Consider the following 6,538-nt stretch of genomic DNA (forward strand, 5'->3'; position numbering starts at 1 on the left):
AACACATTAGTTATTTTTTAATTATAATTATTAATTATTTGAGGGAGAATGGTGGAGGCTCATGAGGTGGATGAGGGACAGGCGAGGCGCTGGAATGGAACCAGTAGGGGAGCAGACGATGGAAGAAGCCATGGGGGAGTTGATGGGAGGAACCATGCAGGAGTTGATGTTGGGAGGATCCAGGGAGGAACGGATGGCCGGCAAGATCCCAGAGCAACCCAGGAGACAACCATGAGGGAGTCGAAGTACGGTGGCAGTGGAGCCAAGGAGGTCTTTTGAGCCCAACTGACAGCAATGCTGCCTGGAGATGTAGAGGCCCAGATAGAGTCCATGGACCGAGAGACCCGGTGACACCGAAAGACTGGGAGGCCAAGGTGGGGTCCCGGCGATGAGCGGCCGAGGTGGAGCGAGGGTGCTGGAGGACTGAGGTGATGCGGTGTGAGTGAGGACAGAGGCAGAGCTGGGGGGAAGGAGGAGCCATAGGGGTGGAGGGATGAGATGCAGCCGAAGGCCCGGAAGTCCGTGGTGATGGTAGAGCGACAACTGACTGAGGTGGAGCCAGTGGGACGAAGTAGAGCCAAGGTGGTGAGGAGCCAGGGTGGAGCTGATTGGTCGACGGGCCGAGGTGGAACTACAGCCTCCGAGGGACAAGGTGGAGCCCAGGACTCCTCATGCCTGGGCAGAGATGAGGATCAAAAGCCCCAAGGTTGGGCTGATGGTGGAGCTGAGTGGCTGAAGGGAGCCAGCGGAGTCGAAGGAATGGCTGGCTTCATTGGAACGTGCAGGAGAGGAAGACAGGCTCTGTGATGGACTGGGATGATGGTGACAAAGAACACTCTGTGATGGACAGGGCTAATGGCAATGACGAACTTGAGATAGACAGGACCAGCGGTGATGATGAAGATGGGTGACAAATGGTTGATGAAGACGGGGATACATTAGTGCAGGAGGGGACCAGTGACAGAGAAGGTTCATTGGTAGGCAGGGTGGGAAGCTCTAGCTCCATCTTCCAGTCGATCAGCCCTTTCTCCTCATCCAGCACCACCAATTTTCCCAATGGCAGGCTCACACACCTGGTCAGCCGGGACCTCAGGCTTTCCATCTGGGACAGACTCTGTTGCTGGCTCAGGCATAATGTCCATGGCGGGTAATGGCTGATCCCTCCATGAGCATGATGTTATCGCAGATGGCAAGGTGGCTGGTGCTGACGAACTCCTCCACGTAGTCCTTTAGGTCTCTTCCTCCTTGCAAAATAAAGATCATAGCCCCATTGGGCTTGGGCAAGCTCCCCATTTGGGCAATGTTAATGGGGGCAATCTCCATTTAAATCCTTTTAGGGGAACAGTATTCTGTAAAGCTTTAGTCCAGATGATGATAATGATAAGAATTCAAAAGGTTCCAAAACAAAGGTATTTATTATATTAAAAAAACTCAAGTAATCTGAGGTCATGGTTCTCAGCAGGAAACCAATGGATTGCCTGCTAGGTAGGGAATGAGTCCTTGCCCCAAGTGAAAGAGTATAAGTACATCAGGGTCTTGTTCACGAGGGGACAATGGAGCAGGAGATTGGCAGGAGAATCGGAGCAGCTGGGGTGATATTGCTGTTTACCGCACTGTTGTGATGAAAAGAGAGCTGAGTTCTCAATCTACCAGTCAATTTTCGCTCCTACCCTCACCTATAGTCATGAAGGCTGGGTCATGACCAACAGAACTAGATCGCTGGTACAATTGGTCGAAATAGGTTTCCTCAGGATGGATCTCAGAGTCGAGCTGCTGCTTCTTTGCGTTGAAAGGAGCCAGATGAGGTGGTTCGGGCATCTGGTAAGGATGCCCCCTGGGCGTCTCCCAAGGGAGATGTTCCAGGCATGTCCAGCTGGGAGAAGGCCTCTGGGAAGACCCAGGACTAGGTGGAGACCCCGGGTAGCACTTGAAGATGGATGAATGGAACTCAAGTAATCCACAGATGATGAACAGGTAACGTGTAACACACAACAATACCAGACAATTAACTGAAAACAAAGAGGAGCTTAAAAATACAAGGATAATAAGCTAAATGATAAACAGGTGTGCTGATAGAATGAGTGTCCATAGAAACATGGTGGAAAAACACAGGAAACAGATAAATGAGGAATACAAATTAAATGTCCATAAAAATGAAACTAACACAAACAGAACGTGACATACACACAATGATTAAGGAAAAAAAAATAGGCCTATAGGTATACATTGATATATATATTTTTTTTAAAATGTCTAGGTTTAAGGATATTTTTACTGGAAATTAAGATGAAAATACTAATTAAGAAAATGATGAGTGGTTTTACAAAGTCATGGGAAGCTCCCAGAGTTAAAGACCTTCAGTTATTATTATTCATAACCATATGGTGTGCTAAACTACGGTCAGTGTACACAGAAGGCAGCTGTGAGACGTTTCTCGTAACTGAAGTCATTTGATTGTGTGACCTCTGCCACAAAATATTTTTAAGACTCTCGCTTTTAGATTCTCTCCACCAACATACAATATTTACTGCTTGTCAGTTCTAACACAGTCCAGTTCAGATATTTTAGCTCTATACTGCATGCAACGCTTTGGAGAGAACTCTGAGAACCGTCTGAACTCTCTGAAGCCTGGATGCTGGGTTACATTGATAAAATGATCGCCTGACGGCCAAACGGAACACTGGATCAGGCCGTTTTCCTTGCTTTCCCTGCAGACAGTGACTGACACTGAAATTAGGAACAGATGGACGCAGCTGCTGAAATTGACATGTGGGAAGTCAGAACAAAGATAACCATGTGTGTGTTAATGACACATAGACCACCAGACTTTAAAGAGGTCATTTCATTATTTGATTTTTTTTCTAAGGTCCACTGTTTAATGCATAAAAATAAAAAAAACTTAAAACATTTTTAATTTTTCACACAAACACTTAGATTTACACTTTACCTTTAGAGTTTGATGGGGAGCACAAAAGAAGACAAACAGTATTAACCCCATTGACTTTCATAGTATGGACAACAAAGACATACAGGTTTACAATGCAGTGAGGGTGAGTACATGATGACAGAATTTTTGGACGAATAATCTCTTTAAGTTTCCAGGTTTAAATGAAAAACAATCCAGACTTTCAATGTGGTCTCTGAATTTTGGACCACACTGTAAGAGAAAACAGTCAGACCCTTAGATTCTTTATTGCTCTTTTCAAATAATAGCATGTTAGTTTAAGGTGGTTTTACATTGAGCTGTGTGAGGTTAGGTCATCCAGTTCCCAGAGTTCAAGACTCTCACTAGATTTACAATGAAATTTTCTGTTCTTCTTATTCATATTGTTCATAATGGTGAGGGAAAATGTACAGTCAGTGTATGCAGAAGGCAGCTGCGGGATGTTTCTTGTAACTGAAGTCATTTGATTGTGTGACCTCTGCCAGAAAATATTTTTTAAACTTGTCAGATTCTCTCCAACAACATACAAGTTTTACTACTTGTCGGTTCTAATTTCAATTCTAAGTCCAATTCTATGAGAAAGGCAGAAAACATACTGAACTTTAAAAAGAAGCTGTAACGATACAAAATTTAATTTTACATAATAAAAAAGAATGAATCATATAAAACATATAAGACATAAACAAACAACATTGGTTTTGAAAGATATTTTTCTTGCCTCATTGGGAAAATATTAAATTAAGTATGTGTAAATGTGTACCTAAATTTGCTCATGGAACAGATCTCTTGGACACTGAATGCTGAAATGCATTCAGACATGAATGTCATATAAGCTAGATGGTAAAGGAAGTAGGGTGGATTTTTGCACTGGATCTTCCAAGTCTGAGAACGAGAGACAGAGGAACACGTCTGTGTTGCATTTGTGTTGTGGACTTGGAGTGGGGGGAGAGAGAGAAAAGAGGAAACGGAGCTGAGAGGTGCTTCCCATTTCAACTGTTAGTAAAGCAGCATTGCAGCACCTTCTGTGCCCAGGGACCCAGGGCCAGAGCTCCTCCCTCCCTAAACGTCCTATTCTCTCACTCTCTCTGTCTTGCTCTCTTTTACCTCTTTTTGTTTTAAACAGAGTCAGAAAGTTCCAACTCAGGTTCATTTTTATTATGCTGTTGTTTCTCATAAATACAGTAACTTTCCTCAGCGTTTTGTCTGTCTTCAGGCATTGTTGTGTTTCTGTGCAGAAGAAGAAGGAAATCAACAACTGGATGGCATTTAAATGCATTCAGCATCATGGGTCACAAGTGTGACCAATCAGCTTGACTCCTTTGTGTCTCATACTGCATATAATTGAAAAATGCTGAACAGCTGTTCCTCTATTGGTTAATTAACCCTTTAAAGGTTTATGCTTGTTTTGTGCATGCAAGGAAATGCAAACTTACAGTGACACAGATTTGTTATGAGCTGGCAAGTGATATATAGACTGCAGTCGTAAGATTAAAGTCTTACTAAAAATGAATTGCTATACCGTCAGTTTTCGTCTTTGTGCAAATGTTCCGTTCATTTAACAGACCAGTCTTTACATTTTCCATTTTTGTGACAATGTTTTTTTCCCCTGAGATCCGTTTTACAATCCAACATTATTATGTAAAGAGTTCCTTGTGAGACACTTTGGTGTTTAGTTTTATGTGTGGTTTTTGACAGATGGATATTCAGCAGCATGAAATCAGAGGTCTATTTATCTGTTTTTTGGTCAGATTCCTCCATCTCTGCTTTGACGCTTATCTCTCCAACATCATAATGGAACATTCCACCTCCTGTGGGTTCTTCAGAACTTACGTAACCTGCTATCAAATAAGCAGAGTATTTTATCGAATACCAGAGATTCTGAAGTTAGAGCGATGGTAATAAAACACAGATTAAAGGAGTTTGGCTTACATAACCTCAGCATACTCTTGTTGTAATTAAAGAAAATCAGCGAGTTTTATTTCTTGGAAGAAGAATGTTAAATGAAAAAAAGATATATGAATTCATTTTACTCAAACATGAAACCAATATGCTGTTACAGTTCTCTGATATGGATTCATCAAACCATCAAAAAAAGAATACATGCATGATATAAACATGATCATATTTGAAACCAAGTGAAGATGTATGTCCATTATAAATGGATTTATGAAACTGTCATGCTAAAGGTTTGGGTCAAAGGATCAGTGGCCTCTTGGGTGCACAAGAATGGACCAGCATAAAGTCATTACAGAAATCACAATGAAGATAGAGATGAAAGCATTAGCATCAATGTGTAGAGAAGTATTAAGGGACTAGAGACAAATTTTAGGCAATGTCACACTGACCCAATTTGAAAAACGCACATGGAAGCTTATGGAAACTGGTAAAACTAATGTCAGCAACCGAAGTGATATTCAGTATGTTCAGCTGTGATGTGTTTTGATAGCGTGCATGTATGCTCAGCTCTGGATGAAATATCACTCTCTGGGGCTTGAATGGAACCACATGAGACCAACAGACTCTTACTATTAAATGGCAAAATAAGCATTTTGAATTTGGCCAAGTGGTACTTCCAGAAGAAATCTTTTCAAAGATGGCACAATATGTAAAACAAACCAATTTTCTCTGATGATTAAGCCTCGTCACGCAATATCTTTGCTTGTGCACTGAATGACCATTGTGACATGGAGAGTTATGTTTGTCTCCAACTTTGAGATTGGTAGGTTATGAATATAAAATATAAAGTCATCCTTAGTTTGTCCTTCTCTCTGGTTTCTTTGAGACAATGCTATGTCATTGCATGACATATATTTGCTCTGTTTGAAACCGTACAAAAAATTACATTCCTGGCATTGTTAAACTAGTGAAATATATGACATGTCTCAGATTGACACACACACACACAGAGTGCCAAAAAGTCAGCACAATACCAGGTTTTCTTCAGACTTTCTAGACACGTGAACCAAAGAAGGTGTAAATTATCCCCTTTTCACAAAAACCTTTATTTCCAATGTGTGCATGTGTCCAAAATGGCAAAACTCTTTCCTCAATTTACAACTTACACTTTTCACATGAGAACAAATACTTGTTCAAACACTAAATAATGTATAACAATTATAACTTGAAATGTGTATGCACATTCAATTTTTATAAATGTATCATCTTTGTGCATACACAGAAATGAATGTGAAAGAAATGCAAATGCACAATGTTTCAACTTAGATGCAGATTGGATTTCATTGAATCTATATTTAATGAAAGTCTTGAACTCTGAAAGCTATATCAATGTTGCTCATTAAAACCTAATTATATAGCTAAAAGTACGCTATTGTAATGAAACGGGACTCAGACAGGGATCCATTTGCGAGCTTTATTAAAAGTGAGCGTGGTCGTACAGGCAGGGTCAAACAGGAACAGCGAGGGACAGGCAGAATCGTGGTCAGAATACAGACAGTAGTTCAGGACAGGCAGATATCACTTACAGCACAGAATACCAGGCAAGGGTCAAAAGCAGGCAGCAACGGGTAACAGGCAGGAACGGTAACAGGCAGGCAGACAGGATAATAATGCTCAGAATTACAACACAGGTTAAAC

Source organism: Megalobrama amblycephala, linkage group LG10 (assembly GCF_018812025.1).
Source record: "Megalobrama amblycephala isolate DHTTF-2021 linkage group LG10, ASM1881202v1, whole genome shotgun sequence".
Lineage (NCBI taxonomy): Eukaryota > Metazoa > Chordata > Actinopteri > Cypriniformes > Xenocyprididae > Megalobrama > Megalobrama amblycephala.